The sequence below is a fragment of the Ranitomeya variabilis genome, chromosome 2, assembly GCF_051348905.1.
Source record: "Ranitomeya variabilis isolate aRanVar5 chromosome 2, aRanVar5.hap1, whole genome shotgun sequence".
Lineage (NCBI taxonomy): Eukaryota > Metazoa > Chordata > Amphibia > Anura > Dendrobatidae > Ranitomeya > Ranitomeya variabilis.
Window position 1 is genome coordinate 585246225 of NC_135233.1, and position 19644 is coordinate 585265868.

A 19644-nucleotide genomic window follows, 5' to 3' on the forward strand; every position below is an offset into this window, starting at 1 on the left:
CTCCGGCAACCGGCTTCGCGCCTCAGAAGGATGTTGCCACGGTCTTAAGGGCACGACTCCTTCTGGTTCTATCTCCTCTGCACTGTGATCTTCCTTCCCACTTCTCCGCAGTGATCTTGCTTCCCACTTCTCCGCAATATACTCCGCTTTCGTATCCTCTCAAAGAAGCCTGCCGCTATACCTTACAGGCACGGCTCCATAACGATCTGTACCTTTTGCTAGGCCGCTGTCAGGATCCCATCCCTGACAGGTCCTCTCCCGAACTCTCCCGGGCTCTTTCTTCCTAACTTCCTGTCCAACCCCCAGTTTTACCAAAGTGTGAGGAGTGGCCTAATAGATAGAATCACCCCCCCTGGTGGCCGGAGTGTGGAGTGTAGTGTGTGTCTGTGATATCTGGTCAGGTGAACTCCTTTAGTGCAATCAGTCGTAACATCACTCCCCTTAGTGGCAGAGCGACATTACTGCAACGACCAGGACTCTGGGGCGCTGCACTCCCCCCCGGTTAAATCCAGTACTCCTGGACTGGGAAAAGAAGAACAACATTACATGCTATTAGAAAACACACAGAATTTTGAAACACTATAAACAAGTAAATGCTATGAACAAGTGAATATATAACAGTGCTTCCCTTTATGGGAGGTGAGGACGCTTGAACGTTGCAAAAGTTTGGTCATGCACAGTTCATGACTCCCAGTTCAGTAGGTGCAACCTTGAACAGCAAGGGCCCCGGGTAAACAAAGGGGTCCCCATGAAAGTTTTGGAGCAATTCACTGTCCATCACTCCATTGTCCATTTTTTAAACCTGTAACAAGAAACTTACATAAACATTTTCAACCAAATAGTAGCTATTATTAGTATCTCCAAGTTTTGTAGTGAAGTGGAGTTTGATTCTTGGTGCTACGCGTAGACCTCCGCAGTGCAGGAGTGGCTATTGACCTAACAGGGCCCGCTAGGCTGGCTACTGCTGGTATAGTGCACTGTCTCCTAGCTACACTTCTAGTGAGTCTGGGTAGCACTGGCAGGCTGGGGCTCTCAGGACTGCTGCTACGACCGATGGGCATGGCAGATTCACCGATAGCAGAGGGAGGACTGACCGGTTCAACGGTTGGCATGGCATCCTCCAGTGGGGTCCACTGCGGTTGTGGATCGGGGGGGCCTGGCTCCACATTTAGTTCTGGCGGCGTCAGTTGACGAAACGTTAGGACAGGTACCACAATGGCCTGGTTTATTTGAGTCCAAGACTGGGGGAAATCACCAAGAACAGTGTGTATGATTTTCTCCTCTTCCATGGGCGGAGGCGTCCCGGGGTCTGTTTCCCCATCTCTCAGCTTATCAGGGCATATCTTAATGTGGTCTCTGGATATTGCAGTTGAGGTTTCCCCTCCATCCTTGCTGATGAGACAGACCTTGGTATTGTCGAAATCAGATGGCAGGATGGTATATGGTTCCGCTTCCCATTGATCATCGAGCTTGTGTAGTCTCCGCTTTCGCTTGAGTACCTGCTCCCCGGGTGACAAGGGAGTCGCAGGAGCATGCTGGTTGTAATCCCTTTCTTGTTTTTGTCGGGCTTGGGCGAGACTTCTTTCCACACATTCTTGTACTTTGCGGTACCTTTGCTGCCTCTCAGTATCCCAGTCCGCATCTGGCGAGATATCCTCGGGGTCAGGACTCCCATATCCAGATCGACAGGTAACTTGCTAGACCTCCCTCGCATCAGGTACGCTGGGGTGCAGTTGGTGGAATTCACAGGGATGTGGTTGTACAGGAATCTGGAGTAGTGGTCCACGATGGTGAGAGCATAGGTATAGCCTGACCGGCTAGGTGTTAGCTTCACGTGATCCAGCGCGACCAGCTCAAGCGGTCGTATGATGGGCTGCAAGGGAGCCCGCTGGCTGTCACGATCCTTCCGGCGTCGGCTGCATGGGCCACACTCTCGGCACCACTTCTCGATGGCTTTCTTCATACCAACCCAGTAGAACCTCCCTCGGAGCAGCCTCTCTAGCTTCCTCCATCCGAAGTGTCCTGCCCCATCGTGGTACGCTCCCAGGACCATTGGCACATCTTGTCTTGGGACCACAATCTGCCATACCAATTTGTGAGTGCGTGGGTCAATGATCCTCCGACACAGCTTGCCATCGTGAATAAACAGTCTGCCCTCTCCTTCCACAACTGTAATGCCTCCGGTGGATCTTCTGGCTGCAAACCCGCCTGCGTCAGGAGCTCTTTCACCCGACGGACCGCAGGGTCGCCATCCTGGTTCTCTGCCCACCCGTGGTGGGGCAGGGGATTCAACGGGGCACCTTGCTTATTCCTGCACCTGGCCTCCACCTGATGGGAACACTGGGTGGCCTTGGGGCGATGGAAAGCGGGCAGCTCTACCTCTTCAAATGCTTCTGCATCCTCCTCCATCTCAGGCAAATGAGGCATTCGGGACAATGCATTGGCATTCGCATTCTTGTGCCCCGCCCGGTACTTGATGGTGAAATCGTAATTGGATAACCGGGCCATGCACCGCTGCTCCAAGGCGCCGAGTTTTGCTGTGTCCAAGTGCGTTAGTGGATTATTATCTGTGAAGACGATGAATTTTGCTGAAGCCAGGTAGTGCTTGAACCTCTCCGTCATGGCCCAAACGACGGCAAGAAACTCCAGCTTAAAGGAACTATAGTTGTCAGGGTTCCTTTCGGTGAGGCAAAGTTTCCTGCTGGCGTAAGCAATTACGCTTTCCTTGCCTTTCTGGACCTGGGACAGCACAGCTCCCAGCCCCACGTTGCTGGCATCCGTATACAATACGAACGGTTGGTCATATTCAGGGTAAGCCAGTACCTCTTCTCCCGTCAGCGCCGATTTTAAGCAGGTGAACGATCTTTCCAGTCCGTCGTTCCAATCAAATGGGGTATTCTTACCCTTCGGTTTCTTGGATTGGCCCACCAACAGGTCTTGCAACGGCGCGGCCTTCTTGGTGAAGTCTTTAATGAACCTCCGGTAGTAGCCCACCAACCCAAAGAATTGCCGGACTTCATGGAGGTTCGGCCAGGACTTCGGCCAGTCCTTGATCACCGTGACCTTGTCGGGGTCTGGGGCCACTCCTTCGGCACTCACCACATGGCCCAGGTACTGCACCTTGGGTTTTAGTAGGTGGCATTTGGACGGTTTCTGTCACGGGGATACAAGGAGGGCGAGAACTAATAACCCAGGCCCCTGCAATTTCCCTCAGACTAGGGAAACCCTGTCTGACCCTCTACCTGAAGTTTACACTGAAGGTGTGCATATTCAGGCCTCCACCCTCACCCTGACTCCTGATTCAGCCCTAGACTGAACACCACGGCCCACCACCCAGTGAATGCAATAGACCAATACCCACAGTTATAACAAACAAGGATAAAGGAAAATATACACCACGCCGCAGTCAATCAGGAATACACTGTAAAGGTGCAGGGCAAAATAATTACAAATATAGGAAGGAGTAAATAAGACAAAGGAAAATACACCACCAGCAACGATTCTCCAACAACCAGCTCTCCACTCCGGACCGAGATAACTACGGATAAGACAGAAGCTATAATCGGCGACGCCCAAAGATCAGGAGAACCATTTAAAGGAAATGGGCATGGCCCAGCTTCCAATCCGAGGATCAGATAAATTAACCCCGGAGCAGCCAGACGAAAACTAGCCGACGCCAATGAGCAAACAGTGGTCAAACGCGGAATTACCGCTGTCTGTCAGACGACCTGGTCTGGACAGTGTCCGACATGACAGTTTCACCTTTAAGCCAAAGTTGGACAGAGCTTCAAACACCTCGGCCAGGTGCTTCAAATGGTCTTCATAGGTCTTAGAGAAGACAATAACATCATCCAGATAGAGCAGCACGGTTTCAAAGTTCTTGTGTCCCAGACAGCACTCCATCATCCTCTGAAACGTCCCCGGGGCATTACACAATCCGAAGGGCATGTAGTTAAACTCGCAGAGACCCATCGGCGTCGTGAAGGCCGTCTTCTCCTTGTCCGCCTCTGCCACGGGAACCTGCCAGTACCCACTAGTGAGATCCAAGGTAGAGAAGTAGTTAGCAGACTTTAGAGCAGCCAAGGACTCCTCTATCCTGGGCAGGGGGTATGCGTCCTTATGTGTAATGCGATTTAGTTGCCTATAATCCACACACATCCTCATGGTGCCATCTTTCTTCCTAACGAGGACTAATGGAGCTGCCCAGGGGCTACAACTGTCTCTCACTACCCCAGCCTCCTTCATCTCTCGTAACATGTCCTTGGCACACTGATAATGAGCTGGGGGTACAGGATGGTATCTCTCTTTGATGGGTGGGTGATCTCCCGTGGGGATATGATGCTGAATCCCTTTTACCTGCCCGAAATCTAGGGGGTATTTGCTGAATACTCGCTCATATTCATGAACCACCCTGTAAGCCCCCTGTGTCTGGTGAGATGGGGTAGAATCAGTGCCCACATGCAATTCCCGACACCAATCTTTCATTTGCCCTGCAGAGCCGTTGTCCTCCGCCGGGCTGGACGGAACCAAAGGCCCAGGTGCCTGTATCACACTATTATTAACATTAAACAGCTTGGAAAGCGTGACATATTTGGTTAGGTGGACTTCTTCCTCCCCACAATTAAGAACACATACTGGCACCCTCCCCTTACGGACATCAACCACCCCTCTGGCTGTCAGGAGGGTAGGCCTATTATCTGAATACACAGGTTCTACCAGGGCCTGATAGTCTTTACCCCTAAGGCCTATGGCTGCCCGACACCATATCAACATTTCGCTCCTGGGGGTATCGCAATGGGGTTTGAATCACTCACTGTGACCCGGCCAATCTCACCACCAGTCAACTCCACTTGCTGTCTCTGCATTAGAGCTCTGATTTCTTTCTGCAAGGCACGTTGTTCACTGTAACCCGCTGTTTCGGCGACCTGCTGCAACAAGACAATTACTTCTGCAAGACAATTTTTTATGACATTAGTACCGATGGTCATCATGGGGTTACATTCACGTCGGTCAATATCAACAATAACAATTCCCTGGGCCTCCAATTCTACCCGCCCCACCTTAATGGTGACCTCTTTATACCCTACTTGTGGCAGTGGCTGACCATTACTAGCTATTATGGAGAAATCATCATCAGGGACACGGGTAATGTCGGTGTCCTCCCAATAACGTCTATAAAGGGTACAAGGCATAGTCATCACCTGGGAACACGTGTCCAGCAAAGCGTTCATGGGGATACCGTCGATCACAATGGGGAGGACCGGTCGCCTTCTGATGTACTTGGCTCTCCAATTCTGCGGGCCTGACCGTCCTACTCCTGGGGGTTGGCCCTTTGCCCCAGGGGTTGCTCGTTTAAAGGACAGTACCTTGCAAGATGGCCCACCTGGTGGCAGCGGCGGCAGATAGGTTGTCCATCCCGATGGAAGCGATCGTCGTCCCTGCCTCTGGTCGGCGGAGTCCTCCTCTGTCGCTGCCAGGGGACATCTTCCGGTCCGGAAGCCAGCTGGATCTTCTCCTTGGGGGCCTCCTGGAGGGACTGGACAGTCTGGGCTAGGGCAGCAACGCTCTTGGTCAGCTCTTGCATCTGGAGGCGTAGTCCTGCAGGGGAGTCGTCTTCTAGGATCTGGGCATCGGCCTCGGCGGAGACGGGTGCTTCCGGCGCCACCTCCTGGTGGTACGTGAGGGCTTGACGCCTGGGAAGTACAGCACGGCTGGGCTGTCGCTCTGGTAGTGCTTGGATGGGTTTATCTTTAAATTGCTCAAAAGTCAGGTCGGGATTCTGCATGGCTAGGAAGTGTAGCTGGGCCCTTTGGTGACAGCACAGGAGCCCCTCGAAGAACCGCTCTTTTAGGAGTTTATCTTCATTTTGCATACCACTTGGATCACTCTGCTTAATGGCCCTCAGTGCCTCCTGCAGATTAAGGGCATAGTCCCGTAAGCTATCCTGCGGCCTTTGCTTGCATCCATAAAATGTCAATTTAATTTCTGTAGCGGTGCGGGTGTCAAAGGTGGTTTTAAGCTTTGCAAAGATCTGTTGCGCAGTCTTCTTATCTGCGGCGGGCCAGGACTTCACTTCTCTCAAGGCCGCTCCAAAGAGTTGGTTCGTTATCATATGAACTTTCTCAGGGTCTGTCAAGGGATAAAACTCGAGCAGGCTACAAATCCCCTCTCTAAAGTCAGTTAACGTATGGGACTCTCCAGAGTATCACGGGAGCCAAGCGGCTCCGGGTAGGTACGGCATGGAAAAGGGCATTATGGCTGTCGTAACTGCGGCAGTGTCTGGCTGGTCGATGGGGGCAAGTCCCGCGGCATCTGGTGGTGGTACAAGGCCCGCGGATGCGTCTACTACAGGGCCTGGAGGTGCCCCCGTGTCCGTGGCTGCGACCGCCGCCTCCGCCCCTCCGGAGTCCGACATGGCCGTTCCTTCCCCCTGCTAACCTGCCGGGGCCGGGGTTCCTCTTCCGGAATCGGCACCTCCCCGCGGTTTCTCGTTCCGCGCTCTTTTTGGCTGGCTCCGCCCACGAAACTATGGCTCCTCCCTCCGTGCTCCGCTCAGCACAGCAATGGCGGACTTTTGGCGGCAAACAGCAATACACAGTCTTTGCAATAAATCACTGTTCAAGCACAATCCAACACAGTTCCAAGGCACACATGACCTGACTCTTCAGGCTTAAGTAGATCCTGTTCGTGACACCAAATTGGAGCGCCCCCAGACGCAGGGCCGCAGGGTACTCAGTACCGGGCCTCTCTGTCTCAGTTCTGGGGTTGTCACGGTGGCTAGACCCAGTCCGTGACCCTGCTAAGGGGCGTCCAATGAAAGATGTGATGGTGATGCGTGGTGCAAGGCGCAATGAATAACGAGGACACAGGGTTGCAGTCTCTTTACCTCTTTACTGAAGGCATCAGGATCCACAATCCAGAGCACTGCTAACAGGGCTGGCTGAGACCGGCCGGTCCGAAGGCACATCCAGAGTTCCCTTTGCAGGTGGAAATCAGTGCCTACCTTCTAGCGCCTGTGTGTTGTAGTACCTCCCTGCTGAGCACCACGGGTTAGTCCTCACAACTGTTGTGTCCGTTTCTGATGTTCTCTTCTCTGTCCCCCAGATAATATGGATAGGATGCACCCATGTGACGGGGTAGGCCTGGAGTTATTCTGGGACCCTAGACGCCCCTCTCCCGCAATTGCCTCCATTGTCTTCGTTAGGTGATTTAGGTGAGACAGCCAACCTATAGTTAACTGTCCTGCCGCTGTTTGAAGTAGTACGTAGAGTCTCTTACTTCCTCGGTGCTCCGGCCACCGGCTACGCACCTCAGAAGGATGTTGCCACGGTCTTAAGGGCACGACTCCTTCTGGTTCTATCTCCTCTGCACTGTGATCTCGCTTCTCACTTCTCCGCAATATACTCCGCTTTTGTATCCTCTCTAAGGAGCCTGCCGCTATACATTACAGGCACGGCTCCGTAACGATCTGTCCTTTTTGCTAGGCCGCTGTCAGGATCCCACCTGACAGGTCCTCTCCCGAACTCTCCCGGTCTCTTTTTTCCTAACTTCCTGTCCAACCCCCAGTTTTACCAAAGTGTGAGGAGTGGCCTAATAGATAGAATCACCCCCCCTGGTGGCCGGAGTGTGGAGTGTAGTGTGTGTCTGTGATACCTGGTCAGGTGAACTCCTTTAGTGCAATCAGACGTAACATCACTCCCCTTAGTGGCAGAACGACATTACTGCAATGACCAGGACTCTGGGGTGCTGCAGAAGCTCATGACTAAACCTGCCAATAACCATTCTCTAATTGAAAAACACTGCACATGGGAAAATCTATTTTTCTATTAGGGTGAGGCTATTGGACAGGTTTGGTCACATGCTCCTTACCCACTAGCAACTCTTTGTTGACGGAAGAGCTGTGCAGCCTCTGAGGAACTCTGTGCTAACAAGCACTTTAATACTTCTAAATTCCTAAGTGTCATAATTAGGGTTGAGCAACTTTGACTTTTTTAGGGTCGAGTCGGGTTTCGCGGAACTCGACTATCTCAAAAGTCGGGTCGAGTGAAATCGGCAGATTATCTCGTAAAGTCGGGATCGGCCGAAACACGAAACCCAATGCAAGTCAATGGGGCAGCATAGTCGGCAGTGAGTGGGGGCCAGGAAAACACCTAGAGTGCCCATTTTAATGGCAAAAACATCCATTCTTGTTAATGAAGCTTGCCAATCTTAATTTCCCTTATAATAATAGTTAGGCATTGGAAATTGGGGGTCATTTGGCTAAAGTTGTTGGAGGTAGGGCTGGTTCAAGTATTTTGTGGGCCCAGGAAATCTGGACCACGTCACGGCAGTGGCGCAGGGAGAGGTAAGTATTTCAACTTTGCAAGTGCTGTGATCCTGAGCAAGCAGGGGGGGCCCACTCTTTGGCATTGGCACTGGCACAGGGCCCCTCAAAGTACAGCGGTTTGTTTGCACGGCTCAAAGTACGGCGGTGTGTTTGCACGGCGGGGGTGCCTCCCACTGGCAGTGACACTTTTGCGTACTATGAGGGGTCCTGTGCCAGTGACGTCGCCAACGAGTATCCCCCCCACCTGATGAAGGAACCAGTACTTTCATCTGCACCTTCCTCTTTGTCCCCATGTAAGGTGGTATAGTATGCGGGAAGGGGAACCTGACGTTCAGCAGGGACACATTCTGGCTGTGTAGCATGCAAGGGGAATGTAGTGGTCTGGGACCTGGGTCAATGTACCAGCAGACTTATGTAGCACTGGCTGGGCAATGGGCACGATGAGGAGGAAACACAGATATAGGCCCAAACAATAAAGTTGGCTACATGCAGTTCAAAAGTTTTAACAGGACTAACCAGGCGGCATTGCTTTGTTCAGTGGAGGACAACTGTAATAAGAGGCTGACACAGTGAGTAGGCCCAAATAAGTAAGTAGGCTAAATGCAGTTCAAAATTGGTAACAGTAGTAAACAGGCGGCACTGCTATGTTCAGTGGAGGCAAACAGCAAGGAGCGGCAGACACCGTTAGTAGGCCCCAACCAAACTAGTAGGCCTAATGCAGTGTTATCTAAACAACTACTTAATGAGAGCCTGAAGGTTGAAGCTCAGACAAGGAAACCTGGAGGAGAACACCCAGGAGGAGGAAAACACCCAGGAGGAGGAGAACACCCAGGAGCGGCAGACACCATTAGTAGGCCCCAACCAAACTAGTAGGCCTAATGCAGTGTTATCTAAACAACTACTTAATGAGAGCCTGAAGGTTGAAGCTCAGACAAGGAAACCTGGAGGAGAACACCCAGGAGGAGGAGAACACCCAGGAGGAGGAGAACACCCAGGAGCGGCAGACACCGTTAGTAGGCCCCAACCAAACTAGTAGGCCTAATGCAGTGTTATCTAAACAACTACTTAATGAGAGCCTGAAGGTTGAAGCTCAGACAAGGAAACCTGGAGGAGAACACCCAGGAGGAGGAAAACACCCAGGAGGAGGAGAACACCCAGGAGGAGGAGAACACCCAGGAGCGGCAGACACCATTAGTAGGCCCCAACCAAACTAGTAGGCCTAATGCAGTGTTATCTAAACAACTACTTAATGAGAGCCTGAAGGTTGAAGCTCAGACAAGGAAACCTGGAGGAGAACACCCAGGAGGAGGAGAACACCCAGGAGGAGGAGAACACCCAGGAGCGGCAGACACCGTTAGTAGGCCCCAACCAAACTAGTAGGCCTAATGCAGTGTTATCTAAACAACTACTTAATGAGAGCCTGAAGGTTGAAGCTCAGACAAGGAAACCTGGAGGAGAACACCCAGGAGGAGGAAAACACCCAGGAGGAGGAGAACACCCAGGAGGAGGAGAACACCCAGGAGTGGCAGACACCATTAGTAGGCCCCAACCAAACTAGTAGGCCTAATGCAGTGTTATCTAAACAACTACTTAATGAGAGCCTGAAGGTTGAAGCTCAGACAAGGAAACCTGGAGGAGAACACCCAGGAGGAGGAGAACACCCAGGAGCGGCAGACACCGTTAGTAGGCCCCAACCAAACTAGTAGGCCTAATGCAGTGTTATCTAAACAACTACTTAATGAGAGCCTGAAGGTTGAAGCTCAGACAAGGAAACCTGGAGGAGAACACCCAGGAGGAGGAGAACACCCAGGAGGAGAACACCCAGGAGCGGCAGACACCGTTAGTAGGCCCCAACCAAACTAGTAGGCCTAATGCAGTGTTATCTAAACAACTACTTAATGAGAGCCTGAAGGTTGAAGCTCAGACAAGGAAACCTGGAGGAGAACACCCAGGAGGAGGAGAACACCCAGGAGGAGGAGAACACCCAGTAGCGGCAGACACCGATAGTAGGCCCCAACCAAACTAGTAGGCCTAATGCAGTGTTATCTAAACAACTACTTAATGAGAGCCTGAAGGTTGAAGCTCAGACAAGGAAACCTGGAGGAGAACACCCAGGAGGAGGAGAACACCCAGGAGGAGGAGAACACGCAGGAGCGGCAGACCGTTAGTAGGCCCCAACCAAACTAGTAGGCCTAATGCAGTGTTATCTAAACAACTACATAATGAGAGCCTGAAGGTTGAAGCTCAGACAAGGAAACCTGGAGGAGAACACCCAGGAGGAGGAGAACACCCAGGAGGAGGAGAACACCCAGGAGCGGCAGACACCGTTAGTAGGCCCCAACCAAACTAGTAGGCCTAATGCAGTGTTATCTAAACAACTACTTAATGAGAGCCTGAAGGTTGAAGCTCAGACAAGGAAACCTGGAGGAGAACACCCAGGAGGAGGAGAACACCCAGGAGGAGAACACCCAGGAGCGGCAGATACCGTTAGTAGGCCCCAACCAAACTAGTAGGCCTAATGCAGCGTTATCTAAACAACTACTTAATGAGAGCCTGAAGGTTGAAGCTCAGACAAGGAAACCTGGAGGAGAACACCCAGGAGGAGGAGAACACCCAGGAGGAGGAGAACACCCAGGAGCGGCAGACACCGTTAGTAGGCCCCAACCAAACTAGTAGGCCTAATGCAGTGTTATCTAAACAACTACTTAATGAGAGCCTGAAGGTTGAAGCTCAGACAAGGAAACCTGGAGGAGAACACCCAGGAGGAGGAGAACACCCAGGAGGAGGAGAACACCCAGGAGGAGGAGAACACGCAGGAGCGGCAGACACCGTTAGTAGGCCCCAACCAAACTAGTATGCCTAATGCAGTGTTATCTAAACAACTACTTAATGAGAGCCTGAAGGTTGAAGCTCAGACAAGGAAACCTGGAGGAGAACACCCAGGAGGAGGAGAACACCCAGGAGGAGGAGAACACCCAGGAGGAGGAGAACACCCAGGAGCGGCAGACACCATTAGTAGGCCCCAACCAAACTAGTAGGCCTAATGCAGTGTTATCTAAACAACTACTAAATGAGAGCCTGAAGGTTGAAGCTCAGACAAGGAAACCTGGAGGAGAACACCCAGGAGGAGGAGAACACCCAGGAGCGGCAGACACCGTTAGTAGGCCCCAACCAAACTAGTAGGCCTAATGCAGTGTTATCTAAACAATTACTTAATGAGAGCCTGAAGGTTGAAGCTCAGACAAGGAAACCTGGAGGAGAACACCCAGGAGGAGGAGAACACCCAGGAGGAGGAGAACACCCAGGAGGAGGAGAACACGCAGGAGCGGCAGACACCGTTAGTAGGCCCCAACCAAACTAGTAGGCCTAATGCAGTGTTATCTAAACAACTACTTAATGAGAGCCTGAAGGTTGAAGCTCAGACAAGGAAACCTGGAGGAGAACACCCAGGAGGAGGAGAACACCCAGGAGGAGGAGAACACCCAGGAGGAGGAGAACACCCAGGAGCGGCAGACACCGTTAGTAGGCCCCAACCAAACTAGTAGGCCTAATGCAGTGTTATCTAAACAACTACTTAATGAGAGCCTGAAGGTTGAAGCTCAGACAAGGAAACCTGGAGGAGAACACCCAGGAGGAGGAGAACACCCAGGAGGAGGAGAACACGCAGGAGCGGCAGACACCGTTAGTATGCCCCAACCAAACTAGTAGCCCAAATGCAGTTTCCTATTTTCAAAAATAGCCCGAAAGCCTGAAGATTGAAGCTAGTCGTGTAGGAGAACAGCAAGCAGCGGCACACACCACTAGTAGGCCCCAACCAAACTAGTAGCCCAAATGCAGTTTCCTATTTTTTTAAAAATCCCGAAAACCTGAATTGAGGACAATTTGAATTAGGGACTGCAGACAGACTTAGTAGGCTGTCCCCTGTGGACCATGCATCCAACACATTAACCCATTGTGCCATAATGGACACGTAACCTTCCGTGGCCATGCCTACAGGTCCATGCGTCTGTTGTCAGGTGCACCTTTGTACTCACAGATTGCCAGAGTGCATGGACAATGCGGTCTTTTACATGCTGGTGGAGGGCTGGGATGGCTTTTCTCGCAAAAGAAGTGTCGACTGGGTAGCTCATAGCGTGGTACAGCGTAGTCCATCATGGCTTTATTAATATTAAATAAAATAAAGAAATAGGCTCTATGAACTTTAAAATAGGTTCCAGGGGTACACGGGCAGCATTGGTGTGTTCAGCGGAGGACGATTGCAAGGAGAGACCGCAGACAGGCTTAGTAGGCCTAAAATAAATAAAAATAGGCTCAAGGCACTTAGAGTTATCTCGCAGGGGTACACAGGCAGCATTGGTGTGGTCAGCGGAGGACAATTGCAAGGAGGGACCGCAGACAGACTTACTAGGCCTAAAATAAAAAAGCTGGCTCTATGCAGTTTTAAATAGGTTACATGGGTACACAGGCAGCATTGGTGTGGTCAGCGGAGGACGATTGCAAGGAGGGACCGCAGACAGACTTACTAGGCCTAAAATAAAAAAGCAGGCTCTATGCAGTTTTAAATAGGTTACATGGGTACACAGGCAGCATTGGTGTGGTCAGCGGAGGACGATTGCAAGGAGGGACCGCAGACAGACTTACTAGGCCTAAAATAAATAAAAATAGGCTCAAGGCACTTAGAGTTATCTCGCAGGGGTACACAGGCAGCATTGGTGTGGTCAGCGGAGGACGATTGCAAGGAGAGTCTGACACAGTTAGTACTCCCAAAAAATAAATAGATGTTAATGTCTCGCAAAACAACAAAACAAAAAAACAAAAATGTGGCATACTTAGGTACAGGGGTGGGCTCCTCTGCTGAGTTTCAGACATAGTAATTTGGCACTAAGTATTTACTGGTGTCAATATAGGACACTGACCCTGACTATTTTAACTAGCATCATACATGTCAACAAATTGGTATTGTCAGTGCCAGGCATTGAAGGATGTCAGCGCATAGACTAAACATTGTTGGAGCTGTGAGAGATAATTTTGCACGTGGTAGAGCACAGTTTGAGCTGGGGGGGGGGACTTTCTTGTGGCCGGCGGTACAGGCCCAGGGCCTCTCATGTTACAACGGTGTGTCTGACGTTGGTTGCGCGCACCACCGCCAGAGACACTTTATTGTGCTATGAGGGACCCAGTGGCAGTGCCGTCGACCAAAAGCTAACGGGTGCTTGCGCCAAGTGGCGAGACCACTGCCCCGTGGGGGGAGTTTTCCCATTTAGGGAGGTGTAAACATGTCGTATGCTGGACAAACAGCTGCTGCAAATTAAGAGATTGGATCACTCAGTAAGACCAGTCCACAAGCAAGACCTTTTTATAGGAAAGCTAGGTGTCAGCCGGGAAAGGTGGGGCAAAATAATTTGAAATCCAGGAGTGGTTCATTTTAATGAAGGTTAGATCATCAACATTTTGGGCAGACAGACGAGTCCTTTTTTCGGTTAATATTGAACCAGCAGCACTGAATACTCTTTCTGATAGCACACTAGCTGCTGGGCAAGCAAGCTCATGCAATGCATATTCTGCCAATTCAGGCCAGGTGTCTAATTTGGATGCCCAGTAATCAAATGGGAATGACGGTTGAGGGAGAACATCGATAAGGGATGAAAAATAGTTAGTAACCATACTGGGCAAATGTTGTCTCCTGTCACTTTGAATAGATGCTGCAGTACCTGTCCTGTCTGCGGTCATTGCGAAATCACTCCACAACCTGGTCAGAAAACCCCTCTGTCCAATGCCACTTCTGATTTGTGCACCTCTAACACCTCTGCCCTGTAGCCCCCTGCAGCTCGTGTGAGAACCATCACCGGCGCTGTGTGCTGGGAATGCCTGAATCAAACGGTCTACAAGAGTTGCTTGTTTGGTTGCTAATATTTGTTCGAGGTTCTCATGTGGCATAATATTTTGCAATTTGCCTTTATAGCAAGGATTAAGGAGGCAGGCCAACCAGTAATCGTCATCGGTCATCATTTTAAAAATGCGTGGGCCCCTTTTGAGGATACGTAAGGCATAATCCGCCATGTGGGCCAAAGTTCCAGTTGTCAAATCTGCGGTTGTGCTGGGTTGAGGGGCAGTTACAGGCAAATCTACGTCACTTGTCTCTCTCAAAAAACCTGAACCCGGCCTTGCCACGCCACAAATTTTCATTGGCCCCGGAGAAGCTTCCTCATTTAAAAAATACTCATCCCCATCATCCTCCTCGTCCTCCTCCTCTTCGCCCGCTACCTCGTCCTGTAGACTGCCCTGACCAGACAATGGCTGACTGTCATCAAGGCTTTCCTCTTCCTCGGCTGCAGACGCCTGCTCCTTTATGTGCGTCAAACTTTGCATCAGCAGACGCATTAGGGGGATGCTCATGCTTATTATGGCGTTGTCTGCACTAACCAGCCGTGTGCATTCCTCAAAACACTGAAGGACTTGACACAGGTCTTGTACCTTCGACCACTGCACACCTGACAACTCCATGTCTGCCATCCAACTGCCTGCCCGTGTATGTGTATCCTCCCACAAATACATAACAGCTCGCCTCTGTTCGCACACTCTCTGAAGCATGTGCAGTGTTGAGTTCCACCTTGTTGCAACATCGATGATTAAGCAATGCTGGGGAAGGTTGAAAGACCGCTGATAGTTCTGCATACGGCTGGAGTGTACGGGCGAACGGCGGATATGCGAGCAAAGTCTGCGCACTTTGAGGAGCAGGTCGGGTAACCCCGGATAACTTTTCAGGAAGCACTGCACCACCAGGTTTAAGGTGTGAGCCAGGCAAGGAATGTGTTTCAGTTGGGAAAGGGCTATGGCAGCCATGAAATTCCTTCCGTTATCACTCACTACCTTGCCTGCCTCAAGATGTACAGTGCCCAGCCATGACTGAGTTTCATTCAGCAAGAACTCGGACAGAACTTCCGCAGTGTGTCTGTTGTCGCCCAAACACTTCATTGCCAATACAGCCTGCTGAGGCTTGCCACTAGCTGTCCCATAATGGGACACCTGGTGTGCAACAGTGGCAGCTGCGGATGGAGTGGTTGTGCGACTGCGGTCTGTGGACGAGCTCTCGCTTCTGCAGGAGGAGGAGGAGGAGGAGGAGGGGGCGAACGCCTACAGCCAACTGTTTCCTAGACCGTGGGCTAGGCAGAACTGTCCCAATATTGCTGTCCCCTGTGGACCCTGCATCCCCCACATTCACGCAGTGTGCCGTGATGGACACGTAACGTCCCTGGCCATGCCTACTGGTCCATGCATCTGTTGTCAGGTGCACCTTTGTAGTCACAGATTGCCTGAGTGCATGGACGATGCGCTCTTTAACATGGTGGTGGAGGGCTGGGATGGCTTTTCTTGAAAAGAAGTGTCGACTGGGTAGCTCGTAGCGTGGTACAGCGTAGTCCATCAGGGCTTTGAAAGCTTCGCTTTCAAGTAACCGGTAGGGCATCATCTCTAACGAGATTAGTCTAGCAATGTGGGCGTTCAAACCCTGTGTACGCGGATGCGAGGATGAGTACTTCCTTTTTCTAATGAGAGTCTCATGTAGGGTGAGCTGGACTGGAGAGCTGGAGATTGTGGAACTAGCGGGGGTGCCGGTGGACATGGCAGACTGAGAGAGGGTTGGAGACGGTATTCTTGCCGGTGCCCTACATTCAGTGTTTCCTACTACGAACCTGGTGATTCCCTGACTGCTTTGGCCTAGCGACGAAACCTGCAGAGATACTGCAGGTGGTGCGGGAAATGGTGGGCTTACAGTGACGGAAGGGATGTAGCGTTGCTGACTAGCTTCATTCGCCCAGGGTGCTACAACCTTAAGGGACGTTTGGTAGTTAGTCCAGGCTTGCAAATGCATGGTGGTTAAATGTCTATGCATGCAACTTGTATTTAGACTTTTTAGATTATGACCTCTGCTTAAGGTAGTTGAACATTTTTGACAGATTACTTTGCGCTGATCATTTGGATGTTGTTTAAAAAAATGCCAGACTGCACTCTTTCTACTATGGGATACCTTTTCAGGCATTGCAGACTGAGCTTCTTTAACCGGATGGCCACGCTGTCCTACAACTGGTTTTGCCTTTGCCAGGCGTTTTTGGCCAGATACGGGCCCGGCAGATGGAACCTGTTGCGATGTTGATGCCTGCTGCGTCTCCTCCTCCTCCGCTTCAGAACTACTGCCGCCTGCACCCTGTTCCCCCAATGGCTGCCAATCGGGGTCAACAACTGGGTCATCTATGACCTCCTCTTCTATCTCATGTGCAACTTCGTCTGTGTCACCGTGTAAGCCGGTGGTATAGCGTTCGTGACGGGGCACCATAGTCTCAGCTGGGTTTGATTCTGGCTCAGTACACTGCGAGGGCAATGTTCTGGTCTGAGTCAAAGGAACAGCATAGTAATCTGGCTGTGGCTGTGCATCTGTGCACTCCATGTCCGATTCAACTTCTAATGGGCATGGCCTGTTAACTGTTTCACTTTCTAACCCAGGAACGGTATGTGTAAAGAGCTCCATGGAGTAACCCGTTGTGTCGCCAGACGCATCCTTCTCTGTTGTTCTTGCTGAAGAAGACAAGGAAGCGACTTCTCCCTGACCGTGAACATCCACTAAGGATGCGCTGCTTTTACATTTACCATTTCCAGAAGAGGAGGCAAAAGAGCTAGAGGCTGAGTCAGCAAGGAAAGCCAAAACTTTTTCTTGCTGCTCCGGCTTTAAAAGCGGTTTTCCTACTCCCAGAAAAGGGAGCGTTCGAGGCCTTGTGTAGCCAGACAACAAACTTGGCTCAACAACTCGAGACTTACGTGCTGTATTGCTTTTACCATGACCACCTGATGCTCCACCACCACTACCATCATTACGAGATGACAATGGCCACCCACGGCCACTACCTCTTCCACCAGACTTCCTCATTGTTTGCAAAACTTAACCAAAGTAACGGTATTTGTTACTATAAAACAACTTATAAGGTGAACTCAAACTTCTGTAGGATTTATATATACCTTTATAGGTGGCTGACACTGAAAGGAAAATCAGGCCCAATGTTACACACTAAGTTTTCTGTGCCCCAATAATTTGAGACAGATGGCACACACAGGACCGGCACTCAAGCAGAAATGCCAATCTTAATCTCCCAATTTTTTTTTTTTTCAGGGAGAATTAAAAAAAAAAAAGAAAATTCCCAGTATGACACACTAGGTTTTATGTGCCCCAATAATTTGAGACAGATGGCACACACAGGACCGGCACTCAAGCTGAAATGCCAATCTTAATCTCCCACTATTTTTTTTGTTTTCAGGGAGAATTAAAAAAAAAAAAAATCCCAGTATGACACACTAGGTTTTATGTGCCCCAATAATTTGAGACAGATGGCACACACAGGACCGGCACTCAAGCTAAAATGCCAATCTTAATCTCCCACTATTTTTTTTGTTTTCAGGGAGAATTAAAAAAAAAAAAAATTCCCAGTATGACACACTAGGTTTTATGTGCCCCAATAATTTGAGACAGATGGCACACACAGGACCGGCACTCAAGCTGAAATGCCAATCTTAATCTCCCACTAATTTTTTTGTTTTCAGGGAGAATTTAAAAAAAAAAAAAAAAAAATTTCCCAGTATGACACACTAGGTTTTATGTGCCCCAATAATTTGAGACAGATGGCGCACACAGGACCGGCACTCAAGCTGAAATGCCAATCTTAATCTCCCACTATTTTTTTGTTTTCAGGGAGAATTTAAAAAAAAATAAAAATTCCCAGTATGACATACTAGGTTTTCTGTGCCCCAATAATTTGAGACAGATGGCACACACAGGACCGGCACTCAAGCAGAAATGCCAATCTTAATCTCCCAATTTTTTTTTTTTTCAGGGAGAATTAAAAAAAAAAAAGAAAATTCCCAGTATGACACACTAGGTTTTATGTGCCCCAATAATTTGAGACAGATGGCACACACAGGACCGGCACTCAAGCTGAAATGCCAATCTTAATCTCCCACTATTTTTTTTGTTTTCAGGGAGAATTAAAAAAAAAAAAAAAATCCCAGTATGACACACTAGGTTTTATGTGCCCCAATAATTTGAGACAGATGGCACACACAGGACCGGCACTCAAGCTAAAATGCCAATCTTAATCTCCCACTATTTTTTTTGTTTTCAGGGAGAATTAAAAAAAAAAAAAATTCCCAGTATGACACACTAGGTTTTATGTGCCCCAATAATTTGAGACAGATGGCACACACAGGACCGGCACTCAAGCTGAAATGCCAATCTTAATCTCCCACTAATTTTTTTGTTTTCAGGGAGAATTTAAAAAAAAAAAAAAAACAATTTCCCAGTATGACACACTAGGTTTTATGTGCCCCAATAATTTGAGACAGATGGCGCACACAGGATCGGCACTCAAGCTGAAATGCCAATCTTAATCTCCCACTATTTTTTTGTTTTCAGGGAGAATTTAAAAAAAAATAAAAATTCCCAGTATGACACACTAGGTTTTATGTGCCCCAATAATTTGAGACAGATGGCGCACACAGGACCGGCACTCAAGCTGAAATGCCAATCTTAATCTCCCACTATTTTTTTGGTTTTCAGGGAGAATTTAAAAAAATATATATATATCCCAGTATGACACACTAGGTTTTATGTGCCCCAATAATTTGAGACAGATGGCACACACAGGACCGGCACTCAAGCAGAAATGCCAATCTTAATCTCCCACTATTTTTTTTTTTCAGGGAGAATTAAAAAAAAAAAAAATTCCCAGTATGACACACTAGGTTTTATGTGCCCCAATAATTTGAGACAGATGGCACACACAGGACCGGCACTCAAGCAGAAATGCCAATCTTAATCTCCCACTATTTTTTTTTTTCAGGGAGAATTAAAAAAAAAAAAAATTCCCAGTATGACACACTAGGTTTTATGTGCCCCAATAATTTGAGACAGATGGCACACACAGGACCGGCACTCAAGCAGAAATGCCAATCTTAATCTCCCACAATTTTTTTTTTTTTCAGGGAGAATTAAAAAAAAAAAAAAAAAAAAAAAAAAGGGACTGTCCTACAATTACTATCTCCCTGCAGTAATCTCAGCAAGGTATGGCAGGCAGCAATAACAAGGAGTGGACAGCTGCTCAAAAAAAAAAAAAAAAGTGTGGACAAACAAGATAGCTGTGCAGAAAGGAAGGAACAACAGGATTTGTGCTTTGAAAAAAGCAGTTGGTTTGCACAGCGGCGTACAAAGAGCAATGCAGCTATCAGGGAGCCTTCTAGGGCAGCCCAATGAGCTACAGCGCTGAGGAAAAAAAAAA